This window comes from Perissodus microlepis, chromosome 3 (genome assembly GCF_051167445.1).
Source record: "Perissodus microlepis isolate ML-2025 ecotype Zambia chromosome 3, ASM5116744v1, whole genome shotgun sequence".
Lineage (NCBI taxonomy): Eukaryota > Metazoa > Chordata > Actinopteri > Cichliformes > Cichlidae > Perissodus > Perissodus microlepis.
In genome coordinates, this window is record NC_140463.1 from 41,254,107 (window position 1) to 41,280,068 (window position 25,962).

General features: G+C 44.3%; 1 protein-coding gene across 6 annotated transcripts in view; it reads right to left on the reverse strand.

Moving 5' to 3' along the window:
- Positions 1–25,962, reverse strand: part of kdm6ba (lysine (K)-specific demethylase 6B, a) — a 105,195-nt gene that overhangs the window by 29,977 nt on the left and 49,256 nt on the right. For 5 of the 6 annotated variants that reach the window (XM_084924500.1, XM_084924501.1, XM_084924494.1 and 2 more), the window contains one exon: positions 1,193–1,260. The gene's annotated coding sequence lies outside the window, so the exon portion shown is untranslated. Of the gene's footprint in view, positions 1–1,192; positions 1,261–18,706; positions 19,259–25,962 lie in introns of those variants that run through there. The other variant, XM_084924498.1, reaches the window with a different exon arrangement.

The window sequence follows — 25,962 nt, forward strand, 5'->3', positions numbered from 1 at the left end:
TACTTGCGTATTAACTTATACAAAAAGCAGCAAGATATTAAAAAAACAGTTTTATTGATTAAAAAACACACTATATCGGATTCATATCGGTATCGGACATAAAAAAAGTGGTATCGTGCCATCTCTACTAAAAACGTCCGCTTTTCTGTTCGGGTATACTTTTACTGCATTGGGAGTGTTTTGGGGATCACTGCCATGCTGAAAAATGAAGCCCTTTTCAGTCACACAGTTTTCATATTGCTTTGGATGGTGGATCAAAATCTGATGGTTCTTTTCTGTGTTTATAATTCCCTCCATTTTGACAAGATCCCCAACACCGCAGGCTGAAATGCAAATCCAAAACATGACAGAGCCTCCACCGAGTTTTACAGATGGCTGTCTGCACTCAATGTCATACTGCTTCTCTGGCCAAACTTGGATTCTTACCTGTTGCCACTTTTCAATCCAGTTTTTGCGTAATTTTGCATAACTCAGCCCTTTCTTCCTGTTTCTCTTCCTTTGTCCATGGTCACAAAGAATGGCTTCTTGGCAGCCACTTTTCCCCTGACACCATTTCTGATGAGGCTTCAGTGAACATTAGATGGATCAAATGAAGGGCCACATGCATCTCTGAGGTCCTCTTGTCAGGATTTGTCTTTGTTTCTTAAAGGCATGACTTTAAGATGCTGTTTTAGGCCCTGCCACTTGTCCATTTGTCCCCTGCTTGTCCAATTTCCTCAAATTTTTCAAAAAAACACTGCACACCAAGTTGATATATCCCCAGTTTTTGGCTAATAGCTGTTTCAATATCACCTTATTGGCGCGAAAATATAATTTTTATTTTTTATTTTTTACTTTTTTTGGAAAGTCAACAAAAGAAAAGGTGCATTTTTAGTTTATTTTTATTTTCTTAAATGATTCATAGTTTAGTGTTAACTGTTATATCTATCTATCTATCTATCTATCTATCTATCTATATATATATATATATATATAAACTGAACGATCTTCGGAAAGCATGGAAAGCTATTGCACAAGACCACTTCAGAAATGAAAACAGAGCCTGGCTCCTAGGAAGCAAAGTGTGAAGAAATGCGGGGTGGCTCAAGACTTTTGCACAGTACTGTACTTAGTACTGCTTGGTTATGTGAAAATTGGCACCAAGTTAGAAACTGTGGATCAGAGAAGAAAGTATATGTTTAAAAAGTCCTACCTTGAGATCAGAGGTGATGTAGTCCCTCTCTTTTAGCATCCACCGGACACCATGACACCTCTCAGCTCCTGAAACCACAACCGGGGGACCACGAGTCAGTCTGGTGTCAACATTAATAATGTTATCAGGAATATGGAGCTGGACACTTCATTTGCTCAAAAGAGAATTTTGACAAATAAATAAATAAATCACTGTCATTTTAAGACTTTACTCCCAAAATGAATTTAGTCTTCCCCCCCGAGAGCAGCAATGTGATTCTATTTTCACCTACTGTCAAAACTAGGTTAAACACATGTGACATTCCAGTGTGAGTTGAATCAGCGGTCATCATTCCAACAGCTCTTTAGTTGAAGAACTGGAAAAATGAAAACTGTTCTCCTGCTAAAGGCAAACTCACAGGGCTCACTCTTTATTCTCTGCACCTGTCTTAATTATGCACGCGTGACGTTTGCTGAATGTTCTGTGGTCATCGTGTCGATGTGTCATTCTGCGGCTGATAAACCACAGTGTGAGAGTGTCAGGCAAAATGCACAGCAGGGCCGGGACCAGCGCTGTGGCCATCTGTGTGTGTGTTCCTCATGTGCCGCCTGTTCAGTGATTCACAGTGTCACTGCTGGGCCACATGACTGAGAACAGGTGGCACTCTGGTGCACCTCCCCACCCCCAGCACACACACACACACACACACCTCCACATACACCCTGAGAACACAGAGCACCTGCAATGTGCTCAAACACTAAACAGGCATGACTGTACACAACGCACACACATTCTGTCTTTTTTGTATACTCAGATCCACAAAACGGACTAAATACCCCCTCTTTTAACAAATCGATGGTTGATAGTTGCGACCTAAATGTCAGCGCCTCACTAGTCCTCTTACTCATATCTTACCTTGCCTGCTCTCGCCCCCACCCTTTTTTCTCCTTAACATTTGACCTTTGACTTCCAGACAAAAAACACTGCATCCTCTTTCCTTCAGTAAGGACCACACATGTGTATGGATATGCATTTTTCCACTGTCTTGTTGATCAATGTGTGCAAAAAACTTGCAGTCCAATAAATCTCACTTTCTTCCTCCACCTTTGCAATCTTTCTTCCTCACACTCTGATATTCTACCTGCAGGGCTGCAACACATAACATGCCCACACATTTCAGCTTCCATATGTTTCCCTGCTGAGCACGTCCACGCTGAACCAACGTAGTATACATTGCCTAGAGCAGCTTGTATATGTGTGTTTGTCACAGCTGTGTGAATATGCAGCAAAAAACAGCTGGCTCAGCCTGATCTTGCAGGCTGGTGGCTAAGGCCCCCAAACCTTTGAACTCAAGGTCAAAGGGCGAACTCCCCTCAGGAGCCACAGCTGGCTCCAGTGTAAAGGTGGAACAGCTCTGTGTGTGTGTGTATGTATGTATATGTAAGTAGATCAGCAACAATTTAGTTTTTTTTTTAGTAATGCCACCTTAAAAAACCACACAAGCCTGCTTGACTTGCAGGCTGAATAGTTGCAAGAATAGACTGTCTTTCATGACATATACAAAAAATGTCACAACCTTTCATATAATCATTTGATTTTTTACCGATATTACATGTGAGGGGGAAGAGGGGGCAGATGTGAGAAAGAGATGATTAAAGACAGGAAGGAGGCAAGACAAAATAACAAAAAGGAGTAAACCGCACATTTAATCAACATATTTAAATTGAAACGATGACAGATTAAGTCTGACACAAAGTAAAAGAAAACAGGCGAAGCTGCAAGAGATAGAGTGAGAGATAGAGCGGGCTAGAAAGTGATGCTTATCTTTTGTCTGTAAAGGTTAACCAGTGGGAGTATCTTCCTTTGACATTAACCAGCACAGAGAAGAGAGACAGAGGCAGAGGGGTGAAGCAACAGACTTTGCTCAGAGGCGGAGAGCAGCAGAAATGAAGACGTAGATGGGCACGGGAGGGTGGCAGGAGATCGAGTAAATGGCCTCTGGTCATGACAACAGAAAATAGAAGGAAAAAAACAAAGACAGGTTGAGGGAGACAAGGTGAGAAAGGAAATGAAGCAGGGCTGGTTTGACAGGCAGAGAGAGAGGTTAGTGTCTGGCCTCAACACCAACACAGCACCGTGCTGTTAGCATGTTGCTAATGGTGCAGTGACAAGATGAAATAGCAAAAAGCCAAATTTGCTGAATATGTTAATAAGGCATTTAGCATTTTTATTATTTTAGGTGACCAGATCCAGAATATGAGCAAGCATCCGAACAGTTCTGACATGAAATATAGATGCTACAAAAATGGTCCAATCAAAACATGAGGTCAGATGGTGGAAAACCAATGAGAAAACAATCATTAGGTCACTGAGCAAACGGCACCTTTCTAAAAACTGTCTAAAGAGCTCTCGTCTTAGAAATATCAGGTTAAAAGGCTCCACATTTAAGTGTTCCACCTGCAAAACACACACATACAGTATGTTTACAATGTCCACACACCCACATACACACACATTTCTATCCATATACGTGCAATTAAGTGCAATAAAGTAACCACACACTTGTCCAGTTCCTGCAAATCCACGTGTGTGCACAAGCTGATACCTGCATTTCTTCCTACTTGATGCAGTACCTATCGACTTTGCACACAGCATAATCACATTAACCACACTAGCACATTCACCTACTGCCAAACACACACACACAACCCTCAGCATGTGCGAGCCTGTATGGCGTGAGTATAGTAGCCTTGCTGGAGTTGCTCCAGTCCTTAGTCACCCGTGAATCAGAGGTCTTTTCAAGTTAGGGCAGCAAGCTTCATACCCACACACACACACATATAAAACAGCAGGTTGCTGCAGGAGTGGTGCTAAATGACAGGGTTATCTTCACCAGTGTCTTTCCGTCTAGATTGCCTGTCTGCTGTGCATCTCTCTACAGCCATTTGCTCGCTGTGCTTCTCGTTGTTGTGCGTTTCAAAAAAGAAGCTTGGGTCATATCCGTAAAATGACCTTTAGCAAAGCCACCAGCATGTGGGCAAATCCTATAAAGTCAGCCCTGATTGGCACACACACACATCAAAGTGCTAATCACAAGCAAGAACATATTGTTCTGTGAACAACTTCATATCTCCAGGAATGTTGTCACACCACATCCTGAGTGTGCGTGCGTGAGGATCAGGATACGGGTAGATAAGGATAATTTGCAGTGGAGTTGTATTGTTCACACTGCCTGGTTAACAAGCTACAGTGAGGAACGTACGTCACAGTGGGGTTTTTTTCTGATTCAGTTGGTAGGTCAAAACTTTCAGACTCAGTCTTCTGTACTGAGTTGGTGTGGAGAGACCTGTTCTAGCCGATGAACCGGCTTTCTGTGTGCATAGACGACAGAGCCATAAAGTCTGTTTTCTGTTTCATTTGCCTGTTTGCGAGGCCAGAGCTGGCAGAGCCACAGAGAGTGAGGAGGAGTGTCAGGTTGGCTGCGGTTGGGGATGTTTGGCTCGGTGAACTTCTACCATACGGCTTTAGTAAAAGGTCATGGTCAAAAACCGAGCCTGTCTCACAAACCATCACACCCACTCTGACTCCCACACGGGTGGATAGAAGTGACAGACAAGGCAGACAGTCTGACTTCCTCTTTGGGGACAAAGCAGGAAAATGACACCCACATGAAGAAGGGGTGACAGACAGATTCACCGACTAGAGCCTCACCACACTCGCAGACACACACCCGGAGACTGTCTGAATATCCAGCAGCAGCGAGACAAACGCGGAGAGAAGGCGAAAGAACAAGAGTGAACAGTTGGTAATAAATTGTGTCTAGACAGACGCTAATGAAGGCAGCCTGACTGTGGCTGCTGCCAAAATTAAGACCTGTGAAGAGTGCAATTGCGTGTGTGTGTGTGTGAGAAAGAGAGAAAGACTGAAAGAGAGTCTGTGTTTTTGTGAGCAGTTTGAGCAAGCATGTGCAAATTGGTGTTTGATGAATATAACCCTTTTAACACTGGGCCTTTTTTTTTACCCTCACTGTCCTTCTTTTTCTTCTCTCCCTCTCTTTCACACACACACACACACACACACACACACACACGCAAACCACACCAGAGCAGCCAAGCAGAGCGTGTCCCTCACAGCTGTAGACGGCATTCAAAGTGCAAACTCTGACGCCGGCACAGTCTTATGACGTCAGTCCTTCAAAATAAAACACAGCTTTGCTGATAAGCCCTGAAAACCTGACTCGTCAAGTTTATCTCGGAAAAAAAAGAAAAACTCAGAATCCCACGTACATAAGGGCGGACACAAAGATCCTAAAATAAACACCCGCCCTTGAGATGTTTGGGGCTAAGCAGGAGTAAGAAATTAGTGGGTTGCCTACTGCTGCAACTGGGAAAAAAGGATTGTTACGACAAACCTAGTCCTTGATCTCCCAAACCTAAAAGAATAGTAAAAACTAAGAGGAGTACAGTGCAAGAGGTCCAAATCCCGGACGAGCCCCCATTTATGTTACAACCCGGCTCAAAAGCCGCAACATAAATATGGAGACTAACACCAGAATGTCACAAAGAAGAGGTTTTATTTGAAATTACATAATAATGCTACCACTAAGACATAGACTAGTGTGCCTTCCCACCAGGTGTGGTGAATTAAAAACAGCTGAACACTCTTGCGCTGCCACTGCAAAGAGATTAGGGGCTACAGAGGGGCGTAATAAGGATAAAAGGACATTAAATGTGGAGATTTAATAAAACTAACTGTTACATTCACAGCTATTCAAGGTTGCATCAAACTTTATACTAATCATTACTTTCCTGTGTGTTTTGAAACTGTTCTCTAGTCAGCTGCCTACAAACCACCTCTGTAATTCACAGGTTGTGCGCACAGGCTATACTCTACAGCTCTCACTAAACAGGGTCATCACAGGGATGAAGAGGTTGGTTGTGCCGATCACTAAACATTACGACATTCCACCGTTTCACTGTGTTTGGCAATGCACCTTCAGCCTCTGAATACCTAAGTGTGCATACTGACACACTTCTGGTAGCTCAACAACAACAACAGTACTAAAATGGAGAGGAGCAGGCAGATGGCGTGTTTAAACTCGCTTCAAACTGAGAAACACACCGTCTGAGAAATGTGGCCTGTGGCGTCCCAACAAAATAAAAAACTGCAGAAGGAGAAGAAAAGAAAAGGATGTCTTTGATGAAAGTGGTAAATGATTCAAATTAGTTATGACAACGACACCTCTGTGTGTGTTACAAGATGGGCAATTTTTATCAACAGCTGCAGGCACCAAGGACAAATAGTCATTCCTGTTAAACAGTCTCCAAGTCCATTTAAAGTGTCTAAAGGACGGAGGTGTAGCTGGTACACTGCAGTGAACTGCAGCACAAACTGGAAAGCATGCGACACCTAATCAGATTATGACATTTATGTTACTTCGATTACATGGATGATGTATGTGACTATAAGGTCGTAAGCATTAGCTCTGGATGCACTCTTATGCTCTCCTGAGCTGTTTTAATATAGATTTGAGGCAAAGCTGGAGAGCTGTCAGGCAAGCCCTGCCAAGCCCACATACTTGAGCAGAGGTGCTAAACTGTACTATCCAGTTGCTCAATAACATTTAAGTTAACCGTCACATACCAAAAAGACTGACTCAGGTCTTTATAAACACGCCACTGTGCGTGTGTTCGCTCTCAGCCATTATGATTTCATAGCAATGCAATAAAAAAAAAAAATTGCAACCAGCCAAACTGTGTAGTTTTAGGAGTAGACTGAAAGGCAGGAATGGTAAATAATATGAAGGAGCAGGAGAGTGTGTTTGCATAGGTTACTATGTATACTGCATGTATATAAGGTCAGTGTGTGCACGTGAGTGAATGTGTCTGACATCAGCAATGCTTCTGCTCACAAAGACTTCTTTATCCAACTGTGGCACATGTGATCCCCACATGGTGGCTTGTGCAATCTTCACAGGACCACACACACTCACCTACACACACAAACAGAGACGCACACACACAAATCTCTCAATATTGTAATTGCAATATGACAAGCAGTCAACTCCTTTATCCAGCATGTAAACATACAGCCCGATAAGTTATACACCAGAACTCCCGCTCCTCTTTGTCTCCTTCTAAAGGCTGCATTCTTAAAGGCAAATTATCAGTGTCTGGGCATTTAAATGGGACAGAGGCTTGCTTGGCTTTCCTCCAGACACAGTGACCCCTTGCTTCCTGTCTTGGTCAGGCGCCACAGCAGGCAGGCGCACACATGCAGACACACAGACAGACGGACACACACACACACACACACAGAATTTCATCTGTAGTCACCAAGAAATGTCACACAAAAGAGCTTCAAATACAGACGCCACAGACAAAAGGTGCATGTGCACCTAAGTGGTCGTCCTTTTCAGGTTTACCTGTCACACATCACTGTGTAATATCCCCAACGTAGTAAAGACAAAGAATAATAGATATCTGGATAGACAAGGGACAAGGTTTTTGGTACCGTTAGTGTTCTGTTTTCTATTTGCAGCCTACTGAACAATCACATTTAAGCAGGTTTTGTTTGCATGCAGGTAAACGGTCCTTTAGGAAAACATCAGATGATAAACTCTACATTTTTTATTAGCTTTTTAAAATGCTCTGCATTTGCAAACAATGACCCAGATATTCGCTACACTGCCTGCTCCTGAAGCCTTGGAATAGCAGTCACTGCCACCGCAGTCAGGTCAGCGATTAGCTGAGGAGCTTCCAGAAACTTGAACTTTTTGTTTGAACTATTTGAATCTATCAAAATAAATCAATTCACTTGGATATCCTTCACACTCTTTAGCACTGATGTTTTGTAATATTGATAATGTAGGAGCTGAATCTTAGTCAGCAGCACTTAAAACATATCGGCTAACTGCCTGAAGTAAAAGTGAAAAATGACATTTGGGAATGATGTTGGAGCAGGATCATTTTTTTTAATGCCAAATGATCATCTCTCCCGAGTCCCATAAAGCTGTGCACTGGGATCAGACCTGCTGAAGTCAGCAATGAGTGTTGTTAAGCGTGCATTTTCATCAGAGCGTCACCATCATAATGTCCCTCCACTGTTAACACTAGCATGATAAAGGGACTGCCATCGAGCACTGTCACGTCGCCATAAATAACCAAAGACAGCTATAAATAATGGTTGGTGTAGCACTGCATAGATACACTGTGAATATGAAATGCAGGGGAAAGGACTTGAGTGACTTTGCAATGGGCTGTCAGTGTCACCATGGAAATGCTCGACCAGTCGGGCTGTAATCATTGCTGTAATCCTCTTCCACAGGAATTCAAGTGCAGATGGCCTCGTGAACACTCCCAGCGCGCACGCTTCGCTCAGGCTAACTCTGCGGCTGAGCCTTCTCCATCTTTTCTTGAGGTAGCGCGCAGCGTGCGTGTCCCCTGTTCTTATAACGAACGCGCGCTTGTGCGAAAGCGTCTGCGCGTCTAAATGTGTGTCCTTGACCAGCTGCACAGGGCAGAGGAAATGAGGCGGAACTCAATCTGGTCCACACCTGTCTCGCTCCCTCCCTCGCTCTCTCTGGCGGGAGGAGCCTAGGGCCTCAAACACCCCCACACGCACAGCTTCACAAGTGCACTGTTCACAATCTGTATGAGCCGATAGATTATGCATGCAGCAGTCAGCTAAGGAGCTTGGATCTATTAATGTATGCACCGAGACAGTTTTATGTTTGTGTATGCTTCATGAGCAAGAGAGAAGGACAGAGAGAGAGAGCAGTGGTGTGTATGCTCTCTATGTTTGTGCTGCATGACAGGCTAAGGGGAGAGGAAGAGATTAAAAGAGTGACACACATTAAATATAGAGAAAGAGAGGATGACAGAGAGAGGAGGAGACTTCTTTAGGAAAAAGCAGAGAGGCGAGGAGTGAGGCTGGAGGGAGAGAGAAGATGAAGAGATCAGGGATGACACTCTGAGCCACACAAGGACAGAGAAAGAGAGGGGGGGGGGGGACAGTGAGAGAGACTGCACTGGTACGGGAGGGTGGGGGCGAGGGGGGTTACTCTGGGACGCCAGAACCCAGTGACATGACACAGATGCACTGAGCTACTGTGCAGAGAGCAGTGGGTGGGGGGAGGAGGGTACTGAGTGAGAGAGGAGGGGAGGAAGAAGAAGAGGCGATGAGTATCTGTGAGAGCTCAGTGCCACTGTACTGTTTCCCCTCGATGGTGAGGAGAAGATGATGGCAGGTATAGTATAGAAATGAAAACCATAACAACAAGAAAAAAAAGCAGAAGCACCAAATAATCAGAGCCTATAATGTTTGAGTATGAGAGATCTGAATTAACGTTTTACACGAAATTTGAAGCACCTGTTACTGCTGCAACTGTGAAACCGAGACGTCGGGGCGAGGTTCTGCCAGCCGCTGGTCATTTTCAAACACAGGCGTTACACAACGTAGGTGCGCATGAGAATGAGAGCTATTTAGCACAATATTGTTTTAGATACAACGGTGCTGGTAATAGTTTACAGCTAGTGAGTGGTTGTCGCGTGTCCCGAGTCGTGCACGCTCCACTCAGACGAGCCAAGCAGAACTTCCACGAGTGAAAACGTGGCCGACAGGAAGTATTTCCTGCTTGTCTGCTGCATGTCAGAAAGGAAGACTCCATCCAGTCGTCTGACATGTCAGACTCCAAGTGTGAATGTTAATGTAAAGCACCCTCTGTCATACATGTCATCACATGCGCATGCCTTTACGCTGCCCAACAACAAGGGAAGAACATATCTGAAAGCACCGAATACAAACCATGAAAGGATTTTTTTAAACCAAGTTGCCAACTTTTTAAATAATTTCTTTTCTTTATTAAAATGAAATTTGACCAACAGGCTCTAAAATAATCAAATTATGTTTAGGTTTGTGTTATGAGGATGGTTAACACTAACATTACTGTGACATTTTTCATAATGTGTGTCACCAGGTTAGAGAGTGAGAGGAAAGTGTATTAATGATGGTAAAAAAACACAGTGTTCACTTTCAACAGGGAGAGACAGGATGTCAGAATAAACAACATTCATCCACATCTTTGTGGCAGGAAGCGACTGGGTGTATAGGAAATGTAGTCTTAATGATAGTAATATAAATTCTGAAAAACAAAAGCTGTCAATCATCTCCTCCATTTGCCTACTTATTTTAGACTAATTATAGTGACATATTCCAATTTGACAGGGATGCTTAAAAAATGCAGGCACCTCAATGCAAAGCACAGACTGCAACCTATAGAGAATTATATATGCCGTCTCGTCTGCACAATAACATGCGCCCACACACCTGTGCACATGAACTCATTTCCAAGTCGCATGCAAAGGACCTTACAGCTGAAGAATGTGTGTTTCCACCCACACAAACACACAATTACTGGCTTTTCTTTCCACTACACAACATATATGCCAAGCACATGCATTTATGCACAAGCGGGCAGGCACAGTGGCACAGTTTTCCATCCATCCCTTTACCCTGCACCCCCCCCTCCCTTATTTGTCTCTTCCCTTGCCGTACACCTGCCAGGCCTACAGCAAGGTCACACACCTCAATTACCCCGCGCACATGCACACACATATGCACAAAGAGTGAGAGAGGGAGTGCGATAGTGAGGGAAGATAAGAAAGGAGGGGGCGAGAGCAGATTTCACGCTACCCTGAGCAATGGCTAGCATGCACTAGTGTTTCTGACATTTTATTTATGATGTGCAGTGTTCAGTCCCCAGCTCTTTTCTTTCTTATCTCCCCCTTTGTGCCTCTTACTCAGACTGCCATATATATGTTACCCTTTGTTAAAAGAAACCCAGAAATAGAGCGCAATAAGTTACAGAATCCACCATCTGTGACTTATAATTTAAAGATATTTTTCGGTCCATGCAGTTTTGAATATTTGGAAAACACTCCACAGTATTTTACTCATCAATCGCCAACAGTGGCTGAAACCTGAGTAGCGACTTTTAATGACTAGCTGAATGTCAATAATAGATATCAGGCGGCAATAGCTAATCTACCTCACAAATACAGCCATGAATCCAAGTGTGGCCCATAGCCATATTAATACAGCAGCTGTGTATGTGATCCTCCTATTAGAGCTTTCCATATCTGCAGGCAGACTGCTGTTCACCCGAGCAGCCACAGGAGGCAGCCAGCTGTGTTTACACTGTGGGCTAATGTAGCTACCATATGGCCACAGAGCACAGGACACATGCAGTGGACACCACCGCTCAAACACCACACTGCTGCACCCAGGAAGCGTTAAAAGCAGGAATTTGATTGGAAGAGTCGCCTGAGCCTGAAACTGAAGAGAGCAGACAGAAAAAATTTGTGGGAGAATATTTGGCAGGCAGCGGGAGGGCGGAGGACTTGTTTAGCCTCAAACTCTGCGTAAGAAGGGAAGCACAGTATATTACAACCACCTACACGTCGGCCTATGCCCATCAGCGGATGAGTGTAGGAGTTTTTAATTTGTTAGCCATCTCTTATTAAAGGATTCTGAACTCCCACAGCCACTTGAACTTATGACCTGAGGATTTTCTATACATCTGAATGCATTTAAGGTCACAGGTTTTTATTTCCTATTTGCAGCTCTGCTACCTTCGGCACAGAGAGGAGAAACATGCAAAGAGAAGCCCAAGCACACACAGTGAAGCATGTAATTCTATACATCCCTGATAGAAATCCTGTGGGACAGACTCAGCCTGTCTCATGACCTCCTCCATCACCCTGCCCCACCCAACCCACACGCAGACAATCCACACTATATGGTATCGCTGCAGTACAGTGCAGGCAAATGTGCAGCTTGCCGGCACGCATCTAACACCAGTCGAACAAAAGAGAACAACAGAGAAAATCAATTATAATGTCCAAACGCGCGCACACAGCTCCCTCCTTCTCTCTCCTCTGATCTCTGCAATCAAAGCCATCTGATCACAGTGTGTGTGAGAGACTGATAGAAAACTGCCAAAATGCAAGCGGATGGGGTGTAGACGATTGGGTTTTAGGGTTTTAAATTACTAAAGATTTACAAGGTTAGGGTTGAGATGAAGGAAAGGCGAGTGGAGGATTAATGAAAGATGGGAAAAGGCTGTGAATGGACAGAAAAGATATTGGAGGGAGGTGAGGGAGGGTGCAGACAGAGCATGGAAGGAGGAAGGACCAGACTTCAAGGCAGATCGTATTACTAGTCTGGGGGCAAACACACACACACAGACCCATAAAGGTCACAGCGTACCCGCTGCCCTCCAGACACACTCACGCAGAGACACAGATCTCCTCATAAACACTGAGCGACAGACCACAGTTTTGATTTCACTGCAGAACAGTTAAAACAAAGAAAGTCAATCACACACGAAACACGAAAGCTAAATCTTAACAGAAAAACAAAAAAGAGTGACTCCAGCGTGCTCAGCTGTGACTTTTGAATCACGCATTGAGAAGAAGTGGAGCGAGAAACATTGCGGGGCACACAAAAGCACAGTTATCACAGACGTTACACAAGTGAGAGGAGGTCAGGGTTCAGTGTGGAACTAGGTTAAAGAGACAGGCGACGCCGCACATGTGTGAGAGAGAGAGTAAGAGCGGCGAGAGAAAGGCTGTTCAGGGGAACAACTGGACCCAGAGGTTTTTTTAAAAAAATGCAGGAGGATAAATTAGAAGAAGAGGAAAAAGTAGTGCAAGGATTTAAAAGAAGCAAAAGAATAGAAGGAGGAATGACAGGGAAGGTAATAGGAAAGAAAACGAAAGCTGAACTCAGCCTTCCTTACCAACAGGTAATTATACCTGCCAGAGCCTCCAGTCGCACGCACACACACACACACAGATCTTCAACTTCCTTCTCCTAATAATGGTCCTCTGACTGCTTAGAGACATAATCAGGTTAATGCATTACTTTCAATCGGCTAGATCAATCGAGGTCACTGTGGGGTCACCGGCGTTACTGTTCATGTGCACATGCACCTTTTACAGGCGTGATTTTTACGCACACTTGTAATATTCCAATTAAAGACTTTGCTTTAAACTCCAATTATGGCAAAATCTTCCCGTAATGAAAGAGACATTCAAGTGTCACATGATGCCAGTACTACAAATACCAGGTAAAACGAACACCCCGTCTGCAAAGCCACCCCTCACGAATGTGATGAAGAGAGATAATGAGTGTAATGGAACCCCCGTGCCTCTCTTCCTTGCACTGAATGCACAAGTAGCTCATTTCAGGTTATACAAGCTTTGAGTTAGCGCATTATGCAGTAAAAATCTGATGTAGTATGACAAACCTCGACACATTAATCAAACAGCGAAACCGGTGCGGGACTAAACACTGCATTCCGTTCTTGCATCATTAGCAGCAGAAGTTAAACACATATCCTGCACGCAAACCCCCTTTTTCTGACTCCGGGCCACCGCTCTGGAGTGCGGCTCCAAGGACGCGCGCGCTCATGCGTTCCCCAAAGCCGAGAGGCAGACGTGAGTATACAAGCAAATTCACGCAAACGCGTAATGAGAAGCTGCGCTGGACTACATCGCTTGGTGCGAAGCGCCGCAAATAAACAAATATGGGGAAAACACAAAGAGGACAGCCCGAGAGCAGGAACCTTCAAAGAGCATTCTGTCGCATGCAATTACAGGGTGCAGTAAATGCACGCGGCACTGGCCCAGCTGCTGTGCGTTTGTGTGTTTATGCAGTTGCATTATAGATTCCTTCTGTGTGTGTGCAGTTTACATTCCAGCCATGTAGTAGCTGCTGCTATTCACAGCACGATACGCCTCAGAGTGCACACAACATCATCACATAAGATGCTAACAATCAATACAAGCAATACAGCAGAAGGAACAAATACTTCCTTATCATTAGATGTACTTGGTACAAAATGCAGCTGACTGCTGTTTATTGTAAAACTCATTCTTTGGTGTTGCTTAGCCTCTCTGTGATCCCTCCTATTGTATCATGACCTATAAAGAAGTGCAGGGCCCATTATTTCTGAGCTAGCACAGTTTAACAGTCTACAACCATCCATGCACATTATGCAAGAGATGCTGTAAACCAGCGGTCCCCAACCCCCGGGCCTCGGACCGGTACCGGTCCGTGAGTCGTTTGGTGCCGGGCCGCGAGAGTTGAGGCTCAGGTGTGAAATGCATAGTTTTCAGGGTTTTTATCGGTTTTCAGCGTTATTTTGTTATCGTTTTTATCGTTAACTCTGTTTTCCTGGGTCTTTTCACGTGTGTTATGAATAAATCTTCTGTTTTTCGGTACCGGTACTAGTTTTATTTTGTTGTATTTATCCGCGACACCTTAAAGGCCGGTCCGTGAAAATATTGTCGGGCATAAACCGGTCCGTGGCGCAAAAAAGGTTGGGGACCGCTGCTGTAAACATACGCACAGTTCCACCGTTGACCTTTATAAAGCAGCAATAAAATCAACCACGGGCCAAAGACTTGTGCTTTAGATGCACACACACCTGTGCCAGTCAGGCTCTCTGTGTGCCTGTGTGTGTGTTTTATGGATTTGGGGTTTCTCTAGTTGTAGTGACAGAGCCCTCTCCTGACTGAAACAACTGGAAGTCATTACCTTAAAATCAACAAACCCTGGCCCCTCTCCTCTACACAAAGAAGCCATGTGCACACTCAGCATACTACTCCTGCCAATGGGTCTGTGTGTGTGTGTGTATTCTCAATGTCTCAGCATGGCTACTTTTCTTTCACCGTCCCAGACATCTCTTCATCTGTGCTCCCCTTTTCTTTTCTCTCTTTCTAATTCGTTTCTCTCTCTCGAGCGTCACAGGCTGCAGCTCAGAGCCAAACCTATCTGTGCAAATAAGAAGTCGAGCAGTACGTGCTCCTAACCTTCCCTCAACCTGCCCAGCTTCTCTGCCTTTTGTCTCGCGCTCGGCTAATCAAACGGCATCTTATGCAGGCTAGTTACCGTGGTACGCATTAGCACCAAGGCCAAAGCTAATCTTCTTGAGCCCTTTGACCCCCGCATAATAGAATTAGTCACCTAAGCCTTATCCCTTTGTGTTTTAACAAACTCTGGAATATATATAACTACTGCAATTAAAGAAGAAGCATAGCACTAGCTCATGTAGCCGAAAAACAAATCAAAAAAATGAATCAATAAAAAATGCTCTTTGAACACATGACAGTTGTGAAAGTAGAGTTCACTCATGGTCCATGTACTATTTAACACACCAAATTGCACCTTGCTTTGGAAACAGTACAAAGCTGGTACCACCCACTATACACGCACAGCTCACCAAAGCCTGATTCTTTCCAAATCAAACACATAACATTTTTTTTTTAAACAAACTACAATTAATGTCCAAGCAACATATGAATGAATCGGTCTAGATTAAGCCAGTATTTGGCTTAATCACTGTTTTACGCTATATTCTGCACACATGAGCTCAGAACCACTTTTGTCTTCTCAGTTTTGTCCAGAACTGCAGCGATGACTCGAAAGCGTCACCACGTTGAGCTGTCAGCTCATTGGATCAGCTCCAGGAGCAAACAGACAATTATGAACATCAAAGCGTCTCAAACTATTACTTGAACACGAGCTGTTAATAGCCCAGCCCCTCTCTCCGCAAACGCAAGCCAGCCACGGCGCCAGCCATCCACCCGTCCTCCCCTCACCTCCACCCCTGAATCTCCTATCTTGCCTGTCTGCTCCTCTCCTTCTCCTCCCCCCTTTCCCCCTCCAGTTCTTTAAACACGAGGGGGGAGGGGGCTTTTCCCCTCTTCTTTCTGCCCCCCCCCCTTTTTTTTTCTTCGCCAGGCAACACACTCAATCACTCTTACAACCCCCCAAAACCCACCCCACCTCCTCCCCACTGCTATCTCAACCTCCATTCCAATGAATGTGCAATCCCCGACCCCCCTCCAACCCACCCCTTTTCTTCAGCCATGGGGGACTGCCCTGGGGCTGAGGAGGGGGTAAAGAGGAGAGCAGCACATGTACACACACAATTTCAATCGCAAAAACACAGCACCCCCCCACTCCCACCCATCCATCGTGTATATGTGTGTTTACGTATGTGCACATCTGCAGAGGAACACAGGAACATGGTGGGTGACAGACGAGAGGGGGGGGAGTTGGGTGGCGTCCTAATGGCTCTCAGTGCAGGAAATGGCTTGTTGCTACACAGACAGCTCCAGAGTCAACAGTCATCACAGGCCTCATCCCCGTATTTTATCTGCATTGGCAAAACACACGTCCACTCGCAGCTGGGCAGGGTCAGCCCCTCCCACCGACTAATGACTATGCAAAACTGTTCCTGCAGGGCAAAAAAATACAACTGCAGCCGTCATGAAGGTAAACTGTAAGGAATCTGTGTGGGGACATCACTATGCTATGTTTATTTAAAAGCCCTGTACCTGTGGTGCACACTACATTTATTGTTTTAAACCTATGTTAACTTTCTATTAGGTTTTCCTGGAAAGTAGTATTTGGTTTCGTATGATGAAAAATATGAGCTGTTTTAAAATGCAAGAATGCAAAAAAAAACCCAACTCAAATTCATTGCTTTTCCTTTCTGCTCCTTCACTGCTCACATTCCATTATTTAATGTCTTTGTTCTAATATAACACCTGAAACCTAACACGCAGCAACTCAACTCTGTGACCTGCCTTATCTTAATCAGTTCTGCCCAGCTCTAATGTCAGATCTATCTCTGCTAATACAGCATACTCTGTTCTCTCTATGGGAACCAGCAGCACAGTATAAACAGATTAGCGCAGCATTAGTACTGGCTGCGTCCTGTATACAATATTTCCTAATTGGGCAAGGCTATGTGGGATAGAGAGTGTGCAGCTATGATGTATTCCAGTCCACAGCAGGCGTCCCTGGGTGAACCATGCCTGGCACGCCACTACAGGATAATGACAGCTGGACAGGAAGTGGTGGATATAAAAAAAAATGAATAAAAGGTAGGAAAAGGAAACAAAAGATAAAAGGAAAGAAATGTCAGAGCAGAAGATGTTCTACTTCCATTGGTAATGGACTAATGAAAAAAAAAGAGAGAAAGGAGGAAATTCCCCAGGGAAAACAGGAAGGGTGGGGGCAGCAAATAAAATAGTAACAGAGATTTTTTTTTGCCTTGTGTGTGGAAATGTGTGTGTGCGCATGTGCAGACCCGGACGCTCACGTGTGTGAGTGGGAGAACTGGAGGGATCAGTTTACAGTGGGACGCGTGAGATGTCTTTCTAGTCAGGCTTTTATTCTAGGAATGTTTGTATTGGTTTGAACACAGGGGGGCAAGGACTTAATTAGGACAGGGACCGACACGCCAATACACACTCACACAAATGCACACGAAGTCACATAGTGACAACAATATTAGCTCCAGGCAGACGCCGGCGCAAGTGTTGAGTTTCTCACACGCTTACACTGAGGAGCGTGCACATAAACACGCACACACAAACACACGCTCATTTTAAAAAACAAGTGCTAACCACAAGACCAGAGCAGACCAAAAAACCCCCCCACCCCACCACCACGACCAGACCACAACACACTTGACAGGACAGCGCACACTTTGTATTAGTGAGCTGTGTGTGTTGAAAAACTAATAATGGGAGTCGGCATCTGCGTGTGCAGAAGAGACAGGCATTCACCCGGTGAAAGATCCATGTTCCAGCACAGTCACCTGCCAATATCATGGCAGAGAGATGAAGTCAGAAAGTGCAAGAAAAAGGAAAGCGCTGAAAAAAAGCAGAAGAATGTGCAAGAAATAGAGAAAGCCTTTGTGCAAAGCTGGGATTTAAATCAGCATGGAGTGAAGAGGAAAGAGGAAAGAAGGAGAAAAGAAACTCAAGAGAGGAGAGGAGGAAGGATGAAGAAGATTTTTTTAAAAAGACACAAGTAAAAAAAAAAACAAAACCCTACTTTTGTGTTTTTTTGTGAGCCAGCTGGCTGCACATCCTCCTGGAGCATTTAGATCACCCTGCTGTGAACCGAACCGCTGGTTTAAAAACCAGCATGCTGGGAGCTTTAAGAGTCTTCTTACTGGGTTTCTTCTGCTTCCCAGCAATAGTTTGATTTCAGAATATTTGCTTGCATGAAAAGCACCAAGAACTGCCATATGATGGCTATTATGACAGAAGCCTTAACTCTACACACAATCAGCCAGAGCAGCACAAATCCTAATTCAAAAATTCAAAAAAAAGAGAGAGAAAAGAAAAAGGAGGGGGCTTAGTTGTTCAGTGCTTGTCTATTTTGGGGGCATCCCTTACATGCAAAAGTTTGGGTACACTGCGAGACATAAACACTCATGGCTGTCCACAAAAGCGTACACACACACACACACGGCCCCAGCTGGAGCACACAAGCTCCCTTTGTGCTGTATTCCTCACGCCTTTCAGCCTTAGCTTCAGCCTTTAGCTTTAGCTTCTCTCCATCTGCACACACACAAACGCACACACGGAGCAACTTTCTCCTGCTTTTGTCTGCAGAGCGGCAGTGGTCAAACAGCTGAGAGGTTTGTGGATAGGAAGCTCGCCTTACCGTGGCCGGGTCCAGGCCGAGCACAGAGGGGAGACCCAGGGCTGGATCGGTGGTGTAAAAATAAAAAAAAATAAAAAAATAAAAAAATTCCAAAAGCAGCTTGTCGGTTAGAGCGTCAGCCAGCTCAGCAGATTCCCACTACCTTCCCTTCCCTCGCCTTTCCTGCTGTCTTGCCTGCCTGTGCTCCCAGCTTTGTGCGTGCCTTGTATTTTCCCTTTAAACTGCACAGGCTGCTTCCCCCCACCTCCTCAGAGCACACACGCGCACTGAGCCAACACACAAAACACTCACTGCTCCTGAATATGACACTGTTGTCAAAAGCATTCAGTGCAGTGTTGTTGTTGCTGTTGTGTATATATATATATATATGTATATTTCTTATTCTACAGCCTGCAAAGGAAGAACTGAAGGGGTGACTGGGGAAAAAAAGACACCAAAACAGAAATCCTCTTTGTCTTTCTTCTTCTTTTCTTCTCTAAATAAAATAAAAGTGACACTGCTTTTAGATCCTGCTCTTCTCCTCGGTCTGTGTTCCTCTTCCTCACCCTCTCTCTCTATCTTTCTATATTCTGTCTCGCTTTTTTCCCCCCACTCAGTAGTCAAACAAAGAAAGGAAAGGAACAGAGCGAGCGCACACACACACACACGTGCGCACAAACACGCACACACATACATATATAACACACATTCGGCTGCTTTCTCTCTCTCTTGCTCTCTCTCTCTCCCTCTCTCTCCCTCACATGCACAAGCTCGGAGCCCAACCCCCCAGCCTGCCTCCCTCTGATTTTTTTTTTTTCACTCCCTGCCTTTCTCTAAACAGCACCTCCCCCCTTTCCACCCCCCCTCACCCCCACCCCCCCATCCCTCCCTCAGCCTGATCTGGCCTCGTTCTCATTCGTCTACCACCGCTCTCTCTGTTTCTCTCCCTCCCTCCCTCTGTGTCAAGCAGATGGGATTGGAGAGCAGAAGGAGCCTCCGTGCTCGCTCTCCACCTCGATTTCTCTTCTTCATTAATGTGATGTAAGCCTGATGGAGACGTGCATTGACCTACAGTAGACACACTAATTAATAAAGATTAAAAAATATTTAATCAATACAGATGTAGAAAACTGGCGGTGGTTTATAAAACTCTGATGCTGCTGCCATGCAGATGTGAATCGATTAACACCAAAAATCTTCACGACCAACAGATGTGAGAAGCCGGTGATGACCCACTTAAACATTGGACGTCGGATAGACGTGCAGATCGTGTCTATATTGGGTCCATCGGTCCTCGGCCAATTCTTGACATCTATACGACGTCCGACCATGACCCAACCTGGACGTCAATGTGACTGATGTTCAACATTTGAACTTTGCATCATCAATATATATATATGAACAGCAACATTGTCGTTATCAACACAATACATATGAATAAGGATTATTTATAAGCAAACATGATTTATTATGCGTTAGCCTACTTTATTCAGTACATGTGGGTTTTTTGTTATTTCACATTTTCCTGTTTTTCCTTAATTGGTTTATTTATTTCAATGAATCAGCTTATTTGTTTGTAACCAGGTTAAAAAAGTCATTTATTAAAATGTGTATTAAAAACATTGAAATCCATGTTTCAAAGTATTTAGAAAACATTTGGAATTCCTTTTAAAAGACGTACGATGTGTTTAACAAGATTAAAAGAGCATTTGCATTATATATGGTTTATTTTTACGAGTATAGTGTTTTATTGTGAAGAGCTTTGTAAGAGAAAGCGAATTTGGCTGTGATCGGTAGCTGGACTGAGAGAAGTTGCGATGCACGGGTTGTGCAAGTACGAATGTTTGAACTGGACTATCTGCTCTACGGTCTTTGTCGATGCCCACATTTTGCAAACTGCCTGTAAGACACTGGGAACATTTCTGCTCCAAAGCCACCGAGCAGCTGCTCAGTTTTGTTTTAGTGTCAAGAGCCCAGCGCCATCTTGGAGGTGTCTGCTGATCACTCTGCCTTCGTGCATTCCTTCACTCATGACTGTTTCTATACAGAAAACATGTCCTCCACTCTCTGGAAGCATGGGTCTACAGCGTCTATAGCATGACGTCTAAAATACGTTGAAGTTGGACAATGAAAGGACGTCTACAACGACCGCGTTTGGATTATAAATTGCATGTACATGGAGGACCTACTCATGTCAACACTAGACATTCAGTAGACACTAAAAAAGACGTCATCTGGCGTTACAAAGCAACCCCTTCAGTGGACCAAGGCTTAGTGCGAACAATAATGTCCAGATTAAGAAACAACCCGACCTGCATTTACAGACTTTGGGATTTATTTTGAATTAAATTAATCAGTTTCCACCTTCTAAACTTTTGGGGGTGTTTTTTGTGCAAAATTTGAACCTAAAGAATAATTCCCATTTTATGACGACTTGGCCTAATTCTTCATAGTTTTTAACCGCAATTAATCTGAGTCACCGATCCAGCATGGAGAAAATGGTCAGACTTGGCTCACTTGCAACCTGCTCCGGTTTTGCCAACAGTTAAGGCAAATCAGATCACGCCATAAAGCTGTAACGATCCTTCATAGCATAAGTCTGCATGTGTGTAACTACTAAACAAAGTTGACTGGACAGTGTGGCTAATTTGTTTACGTATGTTTGATATGCAGGTTTAACTGGAACCTCATCTGCTCAACGTTTTACTGATACATGTAACAGTAAAAACACCTATATATAGGCACACATACACACATATATATGGGACCCCCAATGAGATTGAATGTCAGCCTTTATGTTTTCCACTACTTTCTTTCCTTCCACTGCTTTGCTAGTGTTTTTGTTATCTTGAGGACATCACAAGACATTTGTGTAACTAATGAAGAGCTTTTCAGATTGATACTGAGCGTGCAAGGCTGACCAATGAACAAGGAAAGCTATTCAAAATGATCTTTTAAATGTTTTCTAACAAGTAACACTTTGTTCAGAGAGCTTTGGACCACTTTATTAAATGAGTGGGTACAAAATGTGCTGCATGTACAGCAGGCACAGAAACTAAGTTCAGGGGTAGAGACAGTAGTGTCCACTTGCTGACATGTTGCACACAAAAACACATACTCCATGCTTCCTCTTCCTGGCAGAGTTGTTTCCTAAAGCTCACGTTTAGACACACATAAACACACAAAATGCCTTTTTAAGTGCTGTCCACGTGCAGGAAGATGGAATTCCAGAGCAAAGAGAAAAAGTACAGTCGGAAAGCCGGCAGAGAGAGAGACAGGAGGGGGGGGTTGGTGGTTACAGGGTGACGGTATGGAAAGTACAGCAAGGAGCCACTGCTCTCTGACCAGGGCACAGACTGGAGGAAAGATTGGCACGACTATTGCACTGCCTGACTCCTATAGACCCCAACCCCCCACCCGCAACAAAGATGTAGGGGCACCATGACACACAGCTCCACGCTGCATGACCAGAATAGTGAGGTAACAGAGAATATTGAGACAGAAACACTGAGCCCTCAGTGTTTCTGTCTCAATATTCTCTTTCCAATAACAAGCATTTGAGTACAAAGTTGAACAGGACAACTTAAACGGCTGCTGCATCACTGTTATAGATGCACAGCGTATAGATCCATACATATTTAATACATTTTTAGCTGCAGTGGAAAATTAAAATGTATTATTGGTGATTATGACTTCTGATCAGTGCTGGCTGTAACGCGTACCAAAGTAGCGCTTTACTTCAGTTTCATTGCACTCGGCTGTGATGCAGTAGCGTAACGCACTGCTGTAACACTTCCTTCACAATAAAGTTACAATTTTGTCGTTACTTGCATTACAAAAGGTTCTTCATCATCTGCATGATGGAAAAGAAAATGATGGACATTTATACAAGTTTTCGTACACATTACTTACAGGTGTCAGTTCGAAAGTAAAAGCAAGCGGTATAATTCGGTAACCTCGGAGGAGTACCTGAGACAAAGATACACTATGTTGCCAAAGGTATTCAGTCATCCTTCCAAATCATTGAATTCAGGTGTTCCGATCACTTTCATGGCCACAGGTGTATAAAATCAAAAGCAAACATTAGTGAAAAACTGGGTCGCTGTGATAGGATGCCACCTGTGCACATTTGTAAAATTTCCTCGCTACTAACTATTTCACAATCAGCTGTTAGTGGTATTATAACAAAGTGGAATGACACCAAATCGGCCACAAATTGGTAGGCTGGGTCAGCAGTTGGTGAGGCACGTGGTCCGCAGAGATTACCAACTTTCTGCAGAATCAATCGCTACAGACCTCTAAACTTCATGTGACCTTCAGATTAGGTCAAGAACTGTGCGTAGAAAGCTTCATGGAATGGGATTCCATGGACGAACAGCTGCATCCAAGCCTTACATCACCAAGGTCAATCCAAAGTGTTGGATCCAGTGGTACAAAAGCATGTTGGCGTATTCTCTGGAGAAATTAATCACGTTTTTCTGTCTGGTAACCCGATATACGAGTCTGCGTTTGGCGGTTCCCAGGTGAACGGTACTTGTTTAACTGCACTGTGCCAAGTGTAAAGTTTGATGGAGGGGGGCTCATAGTGTGGGGTTGTTTTTCAGGGTTTAGATTCAGCTCCTTAGTTCCAGTGAAAGGAACTCTTAATGGTTAAACTTCATTATCCAAGTCATTTTGGACAATTTCATGCTCCAAACTTTCTGGGAAAAGCTTGGGGACGGCCCCTTCCTGTTCCAACATGACTGCACACCAGTGCATAACGCAAGGTCCATAAAGACACGGATGAGAGAGTTTTGGTGTGGAAGAACTTGACTGGCCCGCACAGAGTCCTGATCTCAACCTGACAGCACACCTTTGTAATTAATTAAACCAAAGATTGCGAGCCAGGCCTACTTATTATAAGATTAGTGTCAGACCTCACGAATGTGTTTCTGGAAGAACGGTCAGAAATTCCTATAAACAAACTCCTAAACCCTGTAAAAGCCTTCAGCCTACAGCCTACCTGTAAAAGCTCAAGAGTTGGGAGTTCGCCTTGTAATCGGAAGGTTGCCGGTTCGAGCCCCGGCTCGGACAGTCTCGGTCGTTGTATCCTTGGGCAAGACACTTCACCTACCGCCTACTGGTGTTGGCCAGAAGGGCCGATGGCGCGATATGGCAGCCTCGCCTCTGTCAGTCTGCCCCAGGGCAGCTGTGGCTACAACTGTAGCTTGCCTCCACCAGTGTGTGAATGGGTGGATGACTGGGTGTGTAAAGCGCCTTGGGGTCCCTAGGCGGGACTAGTAAAAGCGCTATACAAATACAGGTCATTTACCATTTAGAAGATTTGAAGCTCTTATAGCTGCAAAGGGCGGGCCAACATCATAATAAACCCTATGGATTAGGAATGGGACGTCACGCAAGTATGCGCAGTTAGACGAGTGAACGCTTTTATACGCGATACATAAATAGCGCGCTAAGACAAAAGGGATCTGGTGTAGGCAACTAGCTCACAGAGGAGTCAAACTGCACGCTTCCCAGAATAACCGAGTGCAGGCACATCTGCAGTCTGCTGCAGTTCTACTCTCAATGGCTAAGCAAAGGAGCTTGGCAACAGCCCAATGAGGAAGTCAAACAAAGATGTGAGATAATTCATTTGATCAAGTAGATAAAATGTTGTTGTGAGTCTGTTTAACCAGAAAACCTGGGAGTCGACTTTAAGGCGCACAAGCACTTTTACAGTTTTACCCTAGCAAGCAGGACAATTGACAGACTGCTTAGTGTAGTTTCTACCTGCCCATGCCTCACTTCTAATGCTCTCCCTGGCTTCAAGCTACACTGTAATTAGGCAGCGATCACAAACAAATGAGCCTTTACACAGACTAAACTCCAGAGTGCGTCCCCTTGTGTTGTTTCTAAAAACGTTATTTTTTAGAAGGTTAAAGATCTAATTATATTTTAAAAAATCATATTTAGACTTTGATTCTTGGCAGTTATTCAGATGTGACAACAGCGTAAGCCTGCACACCAGTGTGTATAACATGCTTTCAGCCTAAAACTGAACCTGCTGATAAATACGACTGACAATGCAGTTGGTTAAATGAGGGCAAAAGCAAATAAAGGGAAGTAAACAAGGTGAGACAATGGCAGAGGGTAGGGAGCAAAAGAGGAAACTACCGAGCAAGGAACAAGGAGAGACGACCAGTCAGTTGGGTGCCACGTTACATAATTCTCTCACTGTATTGATTGCTGTGCTGATTTGGCCTCTAGCCAATATTCATAGCATTTGTAATTATTGAGCCGAAGCCCAGACGGAGTGAGAGCGCGAGAGAAAGAGGCTGAGATTCTGAGGGCAGATAGACGGCAACCGTTAGAGAGGACTGCAAAGAAGCGAGAAATAGAGGTATGAGTGGAGAATAATAGCCATGAATTTTGGGATGTAGCCAAAGTGACACCAATAAAGAGAGCAAAGAGAAAGGAAGCAGCGTCAGATAATGAAAAGACACAGAGGGAAACAGAGAGAGCATGTTTGAGAGATCATTTAATTGAGTGAGATGGAAATAGCCTAGTTGTGGGAGAGAGGAAACAAGTGTGAGCTGGGATGAGGAGATAGCGACAGATCGAGGGGAGGCGGGGGAAAAAAAAGTGTGTCAGTGAGTGCAAGGCAGGTTATTCTTGCTGCTGTAATCAGTACTGTTATATAAGCTTGTAGCACTGGGCAGAACAGCCTGAAGCACTGGATCTGCAGGACAGACTGGGTTTACTGCACGCACACGGTGCGCACAGTTCGCCTTCAAACACTTTACAGTAGGAACAGAAAGTGCCTGCGGCCACATATGCTGCATATGAACCTCAACATCGTTCGCAGGTTGCTCTGAGAGTACATCTGCCTGGGAGCATTTGAAAATACACGTTTCCTGTCTGCCTCAGACCAAAATTTCAGCTTTTTCTTTTTTCTGTCTCCAAAGTGGATGAATATCAAACACCGGCTGGTTTCGTGTTTCAAGTTTTTGTCGATTCAGCATCTCAAAACCTGTCCTTCCTAACTCATGCAGGTTAGGGGTCAGAAGTTTCTCACTTTAGCACTTTTCAGGCACGGACGCCTCGTCAGTTTGATGAATTGATGTCGTTCTGTCCACAAACTTACTCTGCCACATGCGATATGTAATTACAGGAATGCATTCACACACTTTAGTACAGTTTAGTAACAGTAATCATGGAACTGCAGGTTTTAAAAAACAGCTCGACTGTCAGAGTCCTGTTTCTGTTTACTATAAATCACCAAAATCAGACCTATGACC